This window comes from Diadema setosum, unplaced genomic scaffold (assembly GCF_964275005.1).
Source record: "Diadema setosum unplaced genomic scaffold, eeDiaSeto1 scaffold_24, whole genome shotgun sequence".
Taxonomy (NCBI): domain Eukaryota; kingdom Metazoa; phylum Echinodermata; class Echinoidea; order Diadematoida; family Diadematidae; genus Diadema; species Diadema setosum.
In genome coordinates this window covers 488,566-509,090 of record NW_027307651.1, presented here as the reverse complement: position 1 = coordinate 509,090, position 20,525 = coordinate 488,566, and positions in this window count along the sequence as shown.

Genomic DNA, 20,525 nt, shown 5'->3' with positions numbered 1-20,525 from the left:
CAAGTATTAGTGAAGAATAATAATACAAATTTGGCACGACATTCCCACGAATTGTTTTGTAATATTTCGTAATATCAATGAAATATCACACACCTAAACACAGAGAAATTACGGTTCTTATTTGCACCCTAGAGGGTGAATATCGTTGTAACACCAGCGGCTCCATTTAGGGTTCTATTTTTGGGGGTGCTTATTTAGCACCCTATATTTAACACCATATATGGTGCATATTTGCACCCCTCCATTGGGTTCCCTTTCTGCACCCAATAGGGTTCATATCGTTGTAACACCAGCGGCTCCATTTAGGGTTCTATTTTTGGGGGTGCTTATTTAGCACCCTATATTAAACAACATATCTGGTGCATATTTGCACCCCTCCATTGGGTTCCCTTTCTGCACCCCATAGGGTGAACAAAAATTCAGGTGCAAGTTTGCACCCTTTCTGGTTCATATCGTTGTAACACCAGCGGCTCCATTTAGGGTTCTATTTTGGGGTGTTCTTATTTAGCACCCTATATTCAAAACCCTATAAGGTGCAAATATGGACCTCTATACTTGTTCCCCTTCTGCACCTCATACCTGCACCCATTATGGTTCGTATTGTTATTGTAATTTTGCACCCTATGGGGGATAAAGTCACCGCAATATAGGATGCAATACAATTTGCACACGTCTCTATATAGGGTTACCTTTCTGCACCCCATATGGTGAAAATTATAACCTTTTTTTAAAACCAAAATAATTATATACTGGATGCCTTCACTGACTTCACAAACAATTACCTAAGGTTACACTCCAGACATGACGCAAAATAGCATGCATAGATTTACACACAGTTTCTCAGTCAATCAAATGCACAATCTTTCGAAAACTGAAGTCAGAGACTTCAATTCAACAACAAATAGAACATAAACATGATGAATACAGTGCATACTTACATATAAATTATTAACATTTTAATACATGTCTCACGGAAGAGGGATAAGTTAACAGCGATTTTCTTTTTCATGTTTTACTTTAAAGTGAACACCAAATATACATTGTATTTCTACAAATTCTAATACGAGATGCATATTTTGTCATAAAAAGGGCAATGTAAATCAAAAATGTATGAAATTTGTTCAGTACATTGAATAAGAAAAAAAAAATATTCGTTCTTTCCATCAAATGATTACTTTTTCTTCTTTTAAAGGAAGTTACCACATTGACAAAAATCACTAATTCCTTTTATTTAAAAAAAAACCCTGAAGCTTGTGCCGAGTAATAGTAAACTATGTGACAAATATCTTTCACATTGTCCTTCTACTTCTAGAATGGATCATAGATATGTACCTTGAATTTACCGGTACATCTTATGGTAATCAAAAGCACCTTCATGACGCTCTTAGACATTAACAGCGATATGTCAACTCTGATTTCTCGTACACAAGTTATTGCCAAAACAATGAAGGGTATGGCAAAGTTCTGTCATATATATTTGAAACTCACTACTTGTACTGACATATTCCATCCAATTCCAAACTTGAGAGATTGCGAATGTGCCCCATTATACAATTAGTATACTTCACATTTTGTTTTTCATATACAATTACACCAATGATAAGAAAGGTGAAAAACAGATTCAAAAATGAAGAATGCACATCTAAATTTGGTTACTTTTTATGCACACAGCTAAAGATATGTCCCAGTTTTAAATCTTGGGCAGAATAGCACATCTGAAAACACTTTTCATTGCATCAAATTAACATTAACAATTCCACAGAAAATGTTACCTCAGAAAGGGAATAAGGTTAATCAATCAGTGGTATGACAGACTGGACATAAAGAGGAAGGAATATGTCTTGTGAGACAAGCTTAAAAACATTTTTTTTTTTTGATACATTGGGGTTTTTTTTTTCAAGCGATGGAAACAAGAAGCACATTGTACTCAGTAGACCATAAATATAATTACACAATGTATGCAGTTTAGCCCCAACATTCAAAATATTGTAAAGAGCAGTCGATTTTTCACATTCATAAAGCAGGTATTGGTATTATCACCATCACAAGCATAATGATCAGAAGCAAAATATATTAGTATTACTATTATCATCATTATTATTACTATTATTATTATTATCATTATTATTATCACTATTACTATTACCATCAATATTTTACAGAGATTTATGATCATGCATGAGAAATACCTCAAGTGTTGATGTTACAGTCTCACAACTCTTCCAATCACTTTAACACTTAATTTTCACCAAACCTTACACAAATATATCAGCACTGTATACAACCTACTTAAAGAAAGCTTAAAATTATGATCAGAGTTAGAGGGCAAGTCCACCTTCATATAGACTTACATGTGGATTGAGTGAATGCGCAGCAATAAGCCAGTCCGGAGATAGCTCATGTGCACATACGCACAACTGACCTTTCATTTTTCTCAGTTGGTTAGGCACTTCACTCAACTCAAAGTGACATGATGCAGCAGCTTGCCCACCATAGCCATTTATGGAACTCATATTCAAAGAAAGAATGAACCTAACCAGTGTAGATGAAGTGACCAGTATGGTTCGTCAATCAACACTTAGGGAATCATTTATTTTATTAAGTGCTGTTTTGAATATGTTAACAAACCTTTTTTTTTTTGCGTGTTAACATTGCCAAATACCACGCTTGCTGTCAAGTGGATGTACTTGCAGGCACCATTTATAAGGATTCCATGAATAATCCTAGCATTACAGATGCTTATCTCAGTGAAATTAAAAAACCAACCTGTCTCTCGGTACAAATAACCTTTTTCCGCACATGCTCAAACTGGTACCCCGAACTGGCTTATACTATTAGAACACATTAGTAAAAAAAAAAAGTGAACAGCAGACATTCAGTTCAAAAGTTAATAATCTTTATATCATTTGTGCTGTCGCAGCAGAGTGAAAAGAGTTTATGATGTCATATGCGTAGAACAATTCAAGGAAAACCTAAAGAGAATTTCACATTTTTTTTTCTTTTAGGAAAAACATGCACATTTCCTCAACAAGTCACTGACGTATGTAAGGGCAATGATAATAGTTTCTGCCTTCTTAAAGAGTGAAGTCCAGTGTTCTTTTATAATTATGCAAAAAAAAAGTAGATATGATATGTTGAGTTTTCTCAGGTTTTGGAACAAACTCTATTTTTCAATCCTTATATACATAAAGGGTTTGTGAGAAAATCATGCTTTTGTCAAGTGTCACAAAGCTACTCCACTTATGACATTGCATTGCCAGAGATTGCCCAAAATTGACATACATTGTGTGGCTGTCTACTACAAAAAACAGCAGGCGACTCATTATTTTTTTGTTCCCTACTTAAGCAATCAATTCAAAGTGTGCATGTGTTGTTGAAGCACTGAGGCTATCGATGGTGAAGAAATATCTTAAAAGTGAACAATACAAACTAACCCCATCTAGAATGAAATATGATACCCCACATCCAACTGGACCCCATGGAAGACCAGCTTAGTGTAGCTGAATATGGGCTATCCAGCCATCTTCTTCACAGATGGAAATGGAAAGCATAATTTGAGTATTTCATATCCATTAGCAGATTCATATTTTCATCCATAATCCACCCTCCCCCCCCCCCAAAAAAAAAAAGAGAAAAAGATAAAAGTGAATAGAAGTCAAGTTCTCTTTAGGTTGTGTTTAAATTTGTAATTTGCAAGTTCGTTCTCTTGTATTTTTCTATTATATATTTCTTTAGAGAATTCTTGAAAATATTCAAGGCCAGTGCATTCTAAGAAAGGGAATAACCTGACAACAGTTTAGAAGACAGAATAAATAGTTATCGTTATCTATGAAATTAGACATTTTCACATAATTTATATTTTGCAAAAAAAAAAAATGCTAATCTTCATTTCAAGGAGTGGCTTCATGCTCACCCTCGGTTAAAAACAGGGAGGTGATTACTTTCTGGATTAAAATGGAAAGATGTTTCTAGAGCCATGGTGTTTAGCAATTCTAATGGGGGGGGGGGGATTCAATGTGACCCGTCTCAAATTTAATATGGTTTAAACATACATGACATATGATATAGGAGTCTCAATGCCTCCGCCCTGAATGGTGCCGGAGGCATATGTTTTCAGGTTGCCTGTCTGTCTCCCGGTCTGTGCGGATGTATCTACGAAAAAATTGATGGGCTTTCATCAAACCTGGTTCAGGGATACTACATGATGCTGATGATCTTATTGGCTTTTGGACTATATCTGCTAAAAGTCAAAGAAAATTTGAAAATAACTTTTTTGCTACTTCTCTAGTCAGGGAAATCGGTGTACTCGTGTGTACTAGTTGGTTGGCGCATTCAGTTGGGTACAGCAAGGTTTCATCCTCTGCTTTCACAGGAAAGCCCTCTCCCAACTTCTTGTTCTCGTAGTCAAGGTATATTTGCTCCTCTGCTTCAGCAACCTGCAGCTTGGTCTTCATAGATAATCTCATCTTACGCTGCATAAGTCGAAACTCCTCGAGCTTTAGTTTTTGATGCGTTTCTATAGCAGCTGCTTCAGCTGCCAAATAGTATGCCCCTCTGGCCATCACTCTCAGAAGAACTGGCATGGCTTCCACACTGACTCAACGAGGAAACAGGATTGACATCCTGAACATCTTCCATCTCCAGCTCTGGCATCCTATATGGCTCACCAGTCTCTCGAGGTTCACCTGCATCACTCATCCTGAAGACCATTATTGAACTTGATGCATAGTGAACTCGATGATAAAATCAATAATCAATCAAACACAGGTCCCTTCGGCCCAGTATGAGACCAAGCTAACACCATGCATCAGCATGGATCAGCAAGGTTCAACCTGTAATTGAATAAAACAAAGTTCAACATACAATCAATATTGGAATATCTACCTGCTAAAGTATGGGATCAAGTAGTTGTACTTCTGAAGTGATTTACCGTTTACATGCCTTGTTTGTGTGACTTATTTTATGTCATGTCTAGCACATGCAACTTCTCCCAGTAGATATTATCTAAATTCACATATCGTGTATCACTGCTTATGCTCTGTGACTATGGCATTGCTAATTTATAACACACATTCTATTTTCATTGATAGACAACAAGGAGTCAAGGCCAACCTAAATTTTCTGACTTCAATCTTCATACATGTCTTAAATTCTCCTAAATGAACCAGGAACACTATTTTTCTTCATTAGGCACATCATACATGCCTACATCGTTCTTTCTGTCAACTTCACAGAAACCAATATCCAACTGAGCGTCAACTCGGCTCAAAAGTAATAATTCCCATTAACGAAAATGATGCGACTATATCCGGTCACCTTTTTACGTACGTACCTTGGTAACTGCGTCCAGCAGCCCCATACGCATAGCGTAATTACGCTATGCGTATGGGGCTGTTGGTCGTAGTTAGTACCTTGGTTGAGGCTTTCCGTATTACCGTGCACTTTCATTGACTTATTCGCTATGCTTTACTGTATGTATGATCGCACTTCTGACATGTTAGTACACATGTACCTCGATACAACTCTTTCGCATCAGTTTTCACCACTCAGCATTCTATGAGCATAATTCACACATATTATCATCGATTACTGTGAAATATTTTCAACGGAATTACAGTACAATTATCTACTCACAACGTTTGGCTCATCAAAAAGATTAATTCATCATCCAAACCTCACGGTCGTCTGTCCATTTCAAACGAGGAACGTCAGTAGTATGCGCGTACGTACGTATACCGCGCGACCAACGGCGTGGCGTGCGCATGCGATTTTAGCTTTGCCATTGACCAAGTGCTCAACGGTCCACGCGTGCACGCATAATACGTGACCTCTATGATAACGTCATTGAAATGATATTCTTGATCCCGGTGCGAGAAGAAAAAACAAATGTTTAACTAGACTCGGAATTTGTCAACACTGACAAATTAGGTGATCCGATCTATTGGGAAATCAATGATTTGAGTCCTGATCCCAATAGGCATGACCATACAGGTTTCATCTGTGTTGAGGGGACATTGGCCATGTGATGTTTGGAGTCTCATTTAGAAGAGGGAGTCAGACCTGCCATCTTTGGTACCGAATTCCGTATGCACTAACGAAGATACAGAATGAAGTATATTTGACCTTTAATTTCCTCTCGGATCACCTATTGTATCTGTACGGATTCTTTCTTTCTTTATTTCTGGACAAAAGTTGTGCAGAGGTTAGCTCAGAAAGTGCATTGCCTATCAATGTCAAACTTATACCATATATGTATCATATCGCAAAGACGGCAGCGCAAGTAAAATCATGGTGATCAGTCAACCGTGACGTCACTATGACGTCATTATATGAAAACACATTTTCAATCATATCTCATTAATGAAATGGAGTTTTTCAATGAAATTCACGTCACATATATTTCAAGTCAAGCGCATTCTACTCATATTCTCAAAATTCATCTATATCTTAAAACGTGCGCGTACGCGCGCGTTGAAATATTTGTATGCTCAAATCGAGCTCAAATTTTTTTTGCACACGTTTCAGACCATTTGGAGCATTTTTTGAAAAATTGAAAAAATCGGACGGACGCGTACGCGCGCGCATATATACGCACGCACAGCTCAAATGCAACAGAAATTTCCCGTTTTTTCACACGCATCGCATGTCTGAAATGCCAAGGTATATTTCTATCAAATTTCAAGTCAATCCGACTCAATATGACGTCATACGGGCCCGTCAAAGTTGAAATTCCGCGCGCGCGTCAATGGCGATATACAGTGCAACTTTGCCAAAAAACCACCAAATTTAAATCTGATTTTACTCGTCAGGATGAACGGTGACCCCCCATTTTCTTTACATATTTTAAAAGCTGGTGAGTTGTACATGTCATTTCATGGGTTGGCGATACTGAAAAAATGATGAAAAGATATCAAATTTCTTAATAAAGTAAAAAAAGTTAATTTTCAAAATGACGTCATCAAATTTCAAATTCACTCGAGCGTATCTCACTTAAATTTCGCTAATTTTCACCCAGATTTCAGTATGTTGTAGCTTACGAAATGTTCTTTCATTGATGTAATTAAAAACATTTTGATTAGATAATGTCATCACCTCGTAAAAATGGATTGAAAGTATCCTTGTAAAATTTGACCAGTTTACGTGTTATCTCTATGGGAGAGCAGTTTTTCTGGCAGCGAAAATTGACATTACTATCTTTTTCGAGCACTAGCTCACTTATGCTTCGGTGAATTTTCCCCAGATTTTAGTATGTTATAGCTGAGACTTTGGGCTATCGTTAATGTGCCCTCCATTTTTTCATACGACGTCGGCATCACGTCGAAAAACTTGGTTGAAAATGGCACGTAGTTTCGATGCAGCGTCATTTTGCTTAATACACAGGGCCTATGGAGGATGAAATAGGTCATTGCATAGCGCATCCGACTCGTAATCCTAAGGTCCCTGGTTCGAAGCTCACTCCTGCCAATATTTTTTTTAATATTTTTTAAACACTTTTTTCTTCTTTTTCTTTAGTTCGTCTGAATCTCCTTTCCTAGCTTTATCTTTCTCTGATTTTATATGCTTCTCCTTTAAATTTCTATAAAACAATATAATTTTTCTTTATTTTTCTTTCTTTCTACTACTTTCTGTGCAATAGATGAACAACAACAATGACTATCAGCCCCATACTTAGCACATGTTTAGTTCATGTCACGTACATTATTTCATAAAGTAACAACTACTTGATCGGACACCATCTTGGGTATGTAAATTAGGGTCAAAGGTCATAAATGTTTCATCCTGTATCTTGGCGAATACATATCCTATCTTTCCAATATTTTGCACGCGCAAAGACCATGTTACAAGGATCAGTTCACAAAATAACCACTTTTTGTTCAGATGTCATCTTGTCTGTGTAAATTGGGGTCAAAGGTCATATGTACCTTTTTCTCTATATGACGTGTTATCTCTATGGAAGGGAATTTTTCTAGATGCGAAAATTGACATGATTGTCTTTATCGAGCACTAGCTCACTTACCCTTCTGTGAATTCCTCCCAGATTTTAATATGTTGTAGCTGAGACTTTGCGCTATTGCTAGTGTGCCTTTTGTTTTTCATACGAAGACGAAATCATGTCAAAAAACGTGGTTGAAATAAGCTTGTCTTTGATGTATTGAATTTTACAAAATAACCACTTATTGCTCAGATGCCATCTTGTCTGTGCAAAGTGGGGTCAAAGGTCATATGTACTTCTTTCTGTATCTTCATTATGACGTGTTATCTCTACGGGAGGGAATTTTTCTAGATGTGAAAATTGACACTATTGTCTTTATTGAGCACTAGCTCACTGACCCTTCGGTGCGTTTCTCCCAGATTTTAATATGTTGTAGCTGAGACTTTGCGCTATCGTTATGTGCCCTTCGTTTATTCATACGACATCGAAATCACGTCATAAAACTTTGCTAAAATTAAAGCTTAGCTTCGATGTATTTTTTTTTCATATTTCTTTCTTTTTGCAACTTTCTTTGCAATAACCCAAGAAAGACATTCCCTATTACCCCCATATTTTGCACATGTTTAGTTCATGTCACATACATTATTTCATAAAATAACAACTACTTCATCGGACACCATCTTGGGTATGTAAAAAAAACCGTGGTTGAAATAAGCTTATCTTTGATGTATTGAATTTCACAACATAACCATTTTTTGCTCAGATGCCATCTTGTCTGTGCAAAGTGGGGTCAAAGGTCATATGTACTTCTTGCTGTATCTTCGTAATGACGTGTTATCTCTACGGGAGGGAATTTTTCTAGATGTGAAAATTGACATGATTGTCTTTATTGAGCACTAGCTCACTGACCCTTCGGTGAGTTTCTCCCAGATTTTAATATGTTGTAGCTGAGACTTTGCGCTATCGTTATGTGCCCTTCGTTTAGTCATACGACATCGAAATCACGTCATAACACTTTGCTAAAATTAAAGCTTAGCTTCGATGTATTTTTTTCATATTTCTTTCTTTTTGCAACTTTCTTTGCAATAACTCAAGAAAGACATTCCCTATTACCCCCATATTTTGCACATGTTTAGTTCATGTCACATACATTATTTCAAAAAAAAAAAAAATAACAGCTACTTTATCGGACACCATCTTGGTTATGTAAATTAGGGTCAAAGCTAAAAAATGTTTCATCATGTATCTTGGTGAATACATGTCCTATCTTTTTCCACATTTTGCACACGCAAAGACCATGTTACAAGAATCATTTCACAAAATAACCACTTTTTGCTCAGATGTCATCTTGGGTGTGCAAAGTGGGGTCAAAGGTCATATTATAGACTGTACTTCATTCTGTATCTTCGTTACTGTATACGAAATTCGGTACCAAAGATGGCAGGTCTGACTCCCTTTTCTAAATGAGAATCCAAACATCACACAGCCAATGTCCCCTCAACACCGATAAAACATGTATGGTCATGCCTATTTGGATCAGGACTCACATCATTGATTTTCAAACAGATCGGATCACCTAATTTGTCAGTGTCGACAAATTCTAAGTCTAGTTCAAGTAGTAATTTTTTGAGTACAGTATTACTGATGGCAATGTTACTCTTTAACAATGTGTAGTTATATTTTCAAATAAGAATATACGATAATATCCAAAAATAGTGTGGCATTTCAAGCAAACACCATTCAACACCCACATGTCAGCTTTCGGGAAAGACTATGGAATGGTTCCAAATTCGAACCCTTAAGACTTGGCTCCCTTTAGGGTTCGGATTTGCACCCCTACATCCATCCCGAACCCTATAAGGTGCCACTTAGTTAGATTTGCTCGTAGGGTGAAAATAAGAACCCTAATAAAACCCTAATTTCTCTGTGTGTAGTAAACAGGAGCTTAATGCTTAATTGTATTCAAAGATGGATGATGGAATCGAAAATAAAATATTGTCAGAAAAAAAAAAGCATTTACCTACGCGTATGATTAAAAACACAATTGAAAAAAAAAAGAAAAAATACTTTGAAATAAAAAACATAAAAAAGAAAAATGAACGCTCTTGATTGAAAATTGAATAGATTACACCATTAAACCTACATCGGCGGAAAGCCCATAGTATGAATAAATTTTTGAAAGTCTCAAGACAAGTGATATTTGTGACACAATTTCTTTTCTCATTTTTATTCCACAAAAAGAAAACTATAATCTTGAATTTTCAAAAAGATTAATTTGTTATATGATTTTGATAAATAAACATAAATTGTAATACAAACTGTACTTAAAAACATCCTCAGTTTTACATGCAAGTGACCTGTTCAATCAGATAACGTAATGCAAGTCAAATCTTGAATAATGAAAAAAGTAGTAAAAATTTTCCTCTTCCAAAATAACAGTAAAACAATAAAATCATGGAAGAGTCCTTTGAACCCAAATATGTTCACTTGATTAAATTTTAATCAACAGTTTCTCAAAGAGCTAAAATGTTCTATTTTAAGACACCGAAACAGCATTTAAAAAATTGAATCATATTGGGTGTTATCAATGCGAAAATCTGATTGTAATTTTTTTGGGGACATACTGCAGTATGTCCTCCAAAAATGACAATCATATTTTCGAATTGATAACACCCAATACCATTGACCTGTCTAAGTGTAGTTCAGGGTCTTAAAACATAACATCTTAGCTCTATTTTACAGAAAACCCCATTCAATTTGGTTAAGTGGTCACAGAGAAATGCAGATTGTTGTAAAGCATGTCATGAGTCTGATTCTTCCAATTTTAGCAAATCAATGCTCGTGTGTGTGAATAATAGACAGAACTTGGAGGGAAGAGATTCCCGATATCCTCTACAAAATTCCTCATTTCTCTTTGACCACTGAAGCAAATCAAATAGGGTTTCTGTAAGATGTGGGTAATGAGTTAAAGTTTTATACCCTGAATTTGTATTTAAAGGGATCGTACAGTTTTGGTTGAGACCTAATTTCGGGCTTCTAACATGTATTGGTCAAATAATGAGAAACCTCTTATAAAATATGAAAGAGCATGTAATTCTATGAGGAAATCAACGTTTATTTGATGAAAATTGGTTTTGAAATCGCTGAGATATCCAAAAAAAAAATATTTTAATAAAGTGTGAGACCCACACTTTATGACATGTAAGGCAGCCTTTTACCATCTGCACAACATCCGTCGAATTCACAAATATCTGGACCAGAGATCATTACTCACCATCATTCATGCCTTCATCACCAGCCGCCTCGACTATACTGTAATGGCCTGCTCTACGGTGCCACTGCTACCCAGATTGAGAAATTACAGCGGGTTCAAAATGCAGCTGCCAGACTTGCCACAGGCACATCCAAATTTGCCCACATGCAACCTGTCCTCCGTCAACTGAACTGGCTTCCCATCAGGTCCAGGATCCACTACAAGATACTTCTGCTCACTTTCAAATGTATCCATGGTCTTGCCCCTCCTTAATTATCTGATCTCATAACCATCCGTCACCCATCCCGGTACACCCTCCGCTCCTCACAAGGTATCACACTGAATCACCCAACTTCCAAGATGCTGGCCACACTTGGTGATAAGGCATTTTCATCTGCTGCTCCCAAACTGTGGAATCAACTGCCCAAAACTCTCCGCAGCCAGCAATCTCTCGTCACCTTCAAAAAACATCTAAAAACCCACTTGTTCCGTTAATATCAATAATCCACTGGTAAAGCGCATTTGAACATGTATATTTATGGAAAATGCGCTATATGAATGTATTATTATTATTATTATCACGATCGCTTTGTTTTACTTTGTTGTTTATGTCTCAGTCATTCCAAATCCGATTTTCATCAAGTAAACTTTGGATTCCTCTTAAAATGGGATGCTCTGTGCTATTTCATAAGTGTTTTCTTGGTATCTTGCAAAAAGTTTAAAGCCCAAGTCTCATCTCCACCAATACTGTACCATTCCTTTAAATCGATTCACTATTTTTAAAGATATCATTGCGGAGAGTCCCGTTTTGTTTTTTATGTTTTATGTTTTGTTTTGTTTTGTTTTGTTTTTTGTTTGTTTGTTTGTTTGGTTTTTTTTTTTGGGGGGGGGACATGCTGTACAGTGCCATGTAGTCATCACTTTTATTGATATCCGTTGAGTTAGTACATTGCACCACTTTATTCATCAGAACAATCATGGCGGTTGTTCTTTCATGCACCCAAACTGCACGGGGCCCTCTAAACGGGGTGCATTTCACAGTTTGGACTTTGGCCGCTGGAGAAGGTAGCAGCCTTTTGTGAAACAAAATGGCGCGCCGTGTGCTTTATTCAAAGTCATTACTTTGAGCTGTTGAACATGCACATTCGAACAGGCGTCTCATTATATATGCCTCAATGAACACGAACAATATTTCCTATTGAAACGGTTATGATTTTGCGATTTGCGTCATCTGCGAGATAGGGTAGAATAAAGAGAATAACTTAACATCACATTAGCTCGGTGTAGGAAGGAATTGTGCTCGTCTCGAAAGGGTCCGTTGCATGAAGTGTGCTCAGATATTGCCACCTTTTTGAGGGCCGTGATTACTGTATTCATATCACAAGTTTGTCGGACATTAGGCCTACTATGAAAACGTTTGTGCACTTTGCTTTGTATAAATTGTCTCCGTCTGTGTCTACCTATCATGGATAAAATATCCGTCCTTGGTGTCTTTTTAACATTGATTGCTTCCGTGTTCTGTGATCTCACTGCAGAAGGTAAGAGTAACTATTTTCAAGAGCCTGACATCATATGAAGTTAGGGTCCATTGCATGAAGTGTCCTCTAAAATTGCCACATTTTTGAGGGTCATGATTACTGTATTCATATCACAAGTTTGTCGGACATTACTATGAAAACCTTTGTGCACTTTTTTTTTTTTTATTTGTCTCCATCTATACCTATGATGGATAACATATCCCTCCTCGGTCTCTATTTAACATTGATTGCTTCCGTGTTCTGTGATCTCACTGCAGAAGGTAAGTGTAACTATTATTAAGAGCCTGACCTCATATGAAGTTAGCGCTATCAGGTCTCAACCGCCTGATATCACTGAAATTTGTTATTAAAAACATAGTGCTGCATAGAAAATAATGTACATATATATCATAATGTAATCATCGTCTTTTTACTTGAAGTATCGAATACCGGTTTATAACGAAAATGATTGACAAAAGATGAACTCGATCCTGCTGTTTTGAGTACTGCGAGTGAGACTGAAGAATTTGAACTGTAAGTGACGAAAATGTTTGCCAAATGACTAAATTGAATAGGTTTTATATGAAAATGTACGACGAAAAACGAATTTCGAAAGTAAGATTGGCCTATTCGCGGCATCCCGCGACGAAATTGAAGTAAAAATTTGCGAAATTGAATGAAAAAAGTTTGATAAAGAATGGGAAAACCTATCATTGTCACCGGTTATTATGTAAACGAACTAAAAAAGAAGAAGAAATTCCTTTGTACATGCTTGAGCCAGTTTCTTGTGGCACTCCCTGTAAATGTTCAAACATGTTCATCCCTTTATGGATTTAGAAAACAATGCAAAGCCTTATATAGCGATTCAATTGACTTATAGCAGTGCTATACACAATGATAAAAGTGTGTTTATACGTATCTATCATTAATTCACTCCCGATATTTGTACAATGTTTCCTTTAATTGTATTTTGTATTTTTATGTAGAATGATGCTTGTTATTACTGAGCGGGGCACCTTATAGGAAAGCAGTTTAAAAAAAAGCGTAACATGCCAGCTCTGCAGAATAGAATATATGAAACAAAATAGGTAAATAACTAAATAACTAAATGAATGAATAAATAAATAAATAAAAAATAAAGAATAATAATAAAGGTGACTTTTGGTGTTCTTGCATTTGGTGATGTTTAAATATGCCCTGTATGATGTATCAAATTGGTGAAGTAGCCAGGCATATAGCGGTAAATATATATGTAAGTATAAGATGTAATTTTCAAAACAATTCTTCGGCTTGTTATGAAGGTCAGACTAGTCGAAGAAGATTAAGATATGTTCCAAAGGAGTAATGTCCGCAATCGAATTTCAAATCTTCGTGCGGAGTAAAGTTTTGTTAACTTTTGAAAACAGCTTGGACAGATTAAAGAATATTCATTATTCATTTATTCATTTTGCTTTATTTTATACTGCAGGCTTGGCCTGTTCAGTTATGTAAAACTGCTTTCCAAACAGCATAACCTCTCCAGATCAGACAAATCTTAGCTCTGTCCGATTGCCACACAGCTACCAAAAAAATATACATAAACTATTTGTGCCGTGGATCGATTTTGTTGAACGATGCCTAAATGATATAAGGGTTTGGCTTTACTGCTAAAGACTTGTACTTCCTTTCAAACGGCATCAAAATCAGGGAATCTACACATAAAACCCAGTATAATACTACAGTTTTGCCTACTCTGTTCACACTTACCAGAAATTGTTCGAGACATCAAACTATTCAATCCAAATCCAGACAAAAACGATTAAAAATATCAACAGTATTACTGAAAGGTATATAGTTATATCTGGGTTTTTTTTATAACGCTTTATAATTTTACAGCTCTAACCCAATAAGTCACTCCCACCGTTCTTTGTCAATTTCATGAATAAGAACATCGATATCATCATGGGCAATACTAATACATTTTGTATAGCATCGGCAAAGTCTATGAACGGAAATACTTCAGATCCAGAAAAAAATGATTAATACGTTATTATAGGTTTTCCCATTCATTTTCAAACATGTTTTCATTCACTTTAGCAAATTTTTAACTTCAATTTCGTCGCAGGATGTCGGGAATAGGCCAATCTTTCAAATTCGTCTTTCGTCGTTCATTTTCATATAAAGTCCATTCAATTTAGTCATTTGGCATACATTTTCGTCATTTACAGTTCAAATTTGTCAGTCTCACTCGCAGCACTCAAAACAGCAGGATCGATTTCATCTTTTGTCAATCATTTTCGTTAAATTTCCATTCATATTCGTCTCATATCTCTATCCGATGTGATTTCCCAGTCATTCATGTTTTGGTTTTTTTTTTCCTGTAACCGTTCACATTTTACATTCAGGGGTTAACATACACACAAGTGCCCCCCCCCCCCCCCCCCACACACACACAGAAACAGAACCACAGATACAGACACACACACAAGCAATCAGAGTACACACTGATACAAACAGACATACTGTCTCGCATACGAAAACACTGACAAAAGATTTCTAGGCAAACATGATTAAAGACAAAATTTTAAGTGTAGAATTGTCGCCTGTTTAATGTCAACGAATGGAGAACATAATTATAGTTGCTGCTTTCCAGGGTACAAAAATTCAAAGTTTGCTTCATGCATTTTGATGCGAAAACCTGAACATTACCAGTTCAAGTTCAAAATGTGACACTGACATACTGTCTTGGGTTATGACTTTTGACTGTCGTTTATCCTTCAATCAATTTTGGTTGGCAGTCATGTTTTTCGTGTGCATTGTCCAAGCAAATGGTTAGGAAATAATGTGTAACGATACAATTTACGAGAGAAAGTAAAAATATGTCGGCTTAAAGTTGGTTCACCATCAAAATAAAGAATCGACAATATCTGATTAATATAAATGAAAAATTCATGAAATTGTGTGAACAAAAACGATTTTGATCTTCACATTCTGTGATCTGTCAGCGGGAGGGACGAATTTGAATGAAAATTGTTGATTCTGAATGCTATGTCTTCGAAAATTTTTGACGAAAAACGAATTACAATGACAATTGACGAAATTGAAGTTAGGATATGCGTTCCACGTGCTTCTCGGGACAAAATTGAATAATAGATTTATTAAATTGAATGTCAAAAGTGCGAAAATGGATGGAAAAACCTATAGTAATTACAACGTCTCTGAAAGACTTCCTTGTTGAACACCATACTTACTGACTCTTTTTGATGAATTATTATCTGCAATTGAAACAGACTGATTTCTGTTAAGTAAGTAACTCTTTGACCACTCTTAAGGCCTTCCCACATATTCCATAGCGCGGTTTTATAAATCGTTATAAGTAATTGTATCGAAGGCCTTGGTGAAGTCGTTAAATGATAGTGGTTTCCACTTCCATTATCTGATTTGTTAATAAAATTATTAACTGCGACCGGCAGTTTTACAAGCGTTAGACATGTTAGAGCTTTTATGTATAGACCACATCATATTTCTATGATTTCCTTGTAACAACTTTATCATGATATTATAATACCATTAACATTTGTGTGCAGTATGCTCTTTTTTCCCTTCCGATCAAAGGACATGGTTGTATACATTTTGTATTTTTTGTCCCCGCCGAACGAGTTCGAGCAGGGGACTATGAAACAGGCTGCGTACGTGTGTGTGTCCGTGTGTCCGTGTGTCCGTCCGTGTGTCCGTGTGTGCGTCCGTGTGTGCGTCCGTGCAAAATGTTCAATTTGCTACTTCTCTGTCATTTATGAGCCAATTTTGATTCTGTTTGCTTTATATGATAGCACTACATGGGAGCTTTCAAACTTCTACACAGAATTTCAGTTGTGACCTTTGACCTTGATTTTTGACCTGTATTGTACATTTTTTTCTACAAAATGCTACTCCTTCGTCATTTCGAACCCGATTTCGATTCCGTTTGCTCTATGTGATGGCACTAGGTGAGGGCTTCATAACTGCTACACAGAATTTTGACCTTTGACTTCTTTGACCTTTGACCTTGATTTTTGACCTATATTGTACATTGGTTACAAAATGCTACTCCTTCGCCATTTCTAACCCGATTTCGATTCCGTTTGCTTTATGTGATGTAGCTAGGATTTCATTTTTTTTTTTTTTTTTTTTTTCGGGGGGGGGGGGGGGGGCTTGCTGTTAGTATGCGAGGGAGCGAAGCGACCGAGCCCGAAGGAACGGAGCAAAGGGGAGGGGGAGTGTTAGGGGGTTGTCCCCCTCCCATGGTGAGAACTTTTTGCATTTTGATCTTGTAAATCGTTCAATTTGATGCATGTTTTTGCTTGTTTTATCGACTTGAAACTGTCACACTTTGATGTAGATTATTATTGAACAATTTGCCTGTGAAATAGTATCATCCCAATAAACTTCCTGTTTTTATATTTACACTGAATATCATGAACGCGACCAAGCAAGAGCAAGCGGAGGGAGCGAGGGGGGAGAGTGTGGGAGGGGATGTCCCCCTCCCAAGTGAGAACTCTTTGCATTTTGATGTTGTAAATGGTGCAATTTGATGCGGGTTTTTGCGTGATTTATCGACTTGAAACAGCCCCACTTGTTTAAGGTTGCAGTACATTTTGATGTAAATTGTTAATCAACAATTGCCCTATAGAATGATAACATGAAATAAACTTCTTGTATTAATTCTTACACTGATGTCATGAACGCGACCGAGCCCGCGAGCAAGCGCAGCGAGCGAGGGTTTAGGGTGTGGGAAGGGGTTGTCCCCCTTTGCATTTTGATGTTGTAAATGGTGCAATCTGATGCAGGTTTTTACGTGTTTTATCGACTTGAAACAGTCCTACTATTAGGCGCCTTGGCACATTACATTGTGCAGGAAAACCGCGGCGCCGCCGTTCAGCGGTCCTTTGAGCGGCGCTTTGAAAAGCCCGTTAATGCGCCGGGGTACTCAAGCGTATTCCCGCGGTGGCCCGATCTACGGCTTTTCCTTTCAAAACGCCGCTAGGGTTTTGCAAACCCTTTTATGAATAGCAAACTCCTTGTTGTGACGAACAACTTTTTTAGAACAACGCCCTCTCGTGGCAGCGTCTAATAGTGACTTCAGTATGCTGGAGCATAGAACTCTACACACAGAGTAAGTAGTGAAGTTTAGAGTTCTGAACCCTGGAGGGAGCACAAAACAGAAAATGATAAAACGCTGTCACCTCATAGGTTCGTCTCACCTCTGCAATTTGCATTCTGAATGCAGGTTCAAATGGCCCATATCAGGAAGATGAAACTTAAAGCATGTGATTTATCAATATGCTTTAAATGTTTGTACAGTGTATCTTATCTTCTAAATAATAAATTTTCGATCTTTATTGCCACAAACATGGAATATATTTCAAACAGGGTTTTGTTATAATGGTTTGACTGTAGACATGTTAATCTATTTGTGGTAACATGTGTGTATGTGTGTGTGCGCGCTTTATTTGCGTTACTTTATTTCTATTTTTATTCCTTTTGCTGTTATCAGTGATTTATGTATTACACGCACATGCAACCAGTAATGACAGTAATGACGCATAGAAGTCGGGGAGTTTGGGCCAGCACGGGCAAGAGTGTTTTTTTTTTATGTTTTGTTTGTGTTTTGTTTGTTTGTTTGTTTGTTTGTTTGGTTTTTTTTGCTATTAGGCACATTCATGGTGTACAATAAAACGTCAATTAATGAAACTGAAGTTTCCAAACTACACGAATGTCTATTTTCAATGTTTATTAAATCTGTTTAAAATGTATTAGATACAGATTTCGATTTGTGTCAAAATAATTATAATTTTTTTACTGGACCCCATCGATATAAGCCTGCTTTACACGTGTCCATGACCTTTCATTGCTATACTTTTTTCGATATAATTGCGTGCGTATTTTTGTTTGCATGTCTATACGGACGTTTCTTTTTTAATGAACGGATGCATACAATTGAATTGAATGCATGCAGGCCTGTGGATATGTTGTGTGTGTATTGTGTTCACTTGTCTGTCATTTTTTGCTATTAAAGACAAATCAGTTGAACGTCCTTCTATATTGTTCTCCAGCATAGCGATGCTGCGGTATATATATATATATATATATATACATATATATATATATATATATATATATATATATATATATATATATGTATATATATATATATATATGTATATATATATATATATATATATATATATATATATATATATACCGGTAGTATGACCTGGTTTCCATGTGTAAATGTTTACAAGGTTAAATTAGTGCCTTCATCCATCACGTCCCATGCATGTATGTTGTTGTTGTTGTTGTTGTTGTTTATTTTCTACACCAGTAGTATATCTTTATACTTTTGTAATGATTTCGTACATAATTGTACACAAAGTACAGCCGCTTTGCCATGTAACAGTATAAAAGAGCGATAAAAAGAAAACGACAGATAACCGCGTTCTATGGTGTGTATCAATACATGCGTGCGTGATGTGGATGTGGATGTTTAAACTGCCGTGTTGATATTCAAAGTCGAATGATAAATTCGACAGCTGGTATGGACTTGAAATTGCTTTTTGACATTGGGTGTTTGAAAACGCGTATGATTGACTTTGGTGTTGTTCAAAGGAAATACTGATTGAAATAATTTTAGCGTCATGATACTCTAGCTTGGAGTCTTGAGAATTAATCATGTAGAAGCATGACGGTGGAAAAAACTACAATGTGGATTAAAACGACATTTATTTTACTATTCATAGTCTACACAGATTCACTGCAAGGCTGCAGGAGAAGAGGAAAGATTTTTGTCTTTGGAATGACTCACTCCAATAATGTAAGAGAAAATGAGAGAAAAAAGGCACACATACAAAAACACACACACACCACACACACACACACACACACACACAAAAACAACAACAACTTGCAATCCCATAGATCAAGACGATGGGGAAGAATGTACAAACCTATGACACAACACAGTAACTACAAGTCACGAACATGTTGGATAGAATGCTTATGTTTTGTGTATATTTTGCTTTTATAAAGTTGTTGAGTTCCCGGTTGTCAGAGTGGACTGAAGTCGTAGAATGACGACAATTCATCGTGGACACCAGAGATTAACAAGTTTTCTGTTCCGAGGTGTTATTTATATTCTAACGGAGAGGGCGCTATATTGCTAAAACGAAACGTATGCACTCTGACGCCCAGATTTTGTGAATGGTCGGCTCCTTGGAATAAGCGCCGCACGGGCCAAATGCTAAAAGCGCCGCGCAGCGGGCTTTTGAATGGGGGGAATTTAAAAGAAGACCGCTGAGCGGGAGAGCCGCGGTTTCGCTGGAGCATGTAATCTGCCAAGGCGCCTAAAGTAGCAGTACATTTTGATATAGATCATTATTAAACAATTTGCCTATAATAATTATGGTGTAATTCAAATAAACTTCTTGTATTGATATTTTTGCACTGAAATCATGAACGCTGTCTGTTAAGCAATCAAACAGAAAAATCATGCACACGAAGGTGTACATAAGGGACATTTCTCCTCCCAAACGAGGATGATTTTGTATTTTCAGACCTGAAATTCAGCGATCTGGCGCAAACTTTCGGTGCAATACAACTGTATTTGAATTTGCCCCATCCCCCCCCCCCTTTGGCTACGCCATTGGGAAAGGGCTAGTTGAAAGGAGATAATATCCCCTCCCCCACGACGGAACTTTTGTATTTTTTTTTCTTAAGTAAAGTGACAGATCTGGTGCATACTTTCGATGAAACATTTGTAAATCTGTCAATCTATAGGTGTATTAAGTCCATGGAAATTAGACCGAAC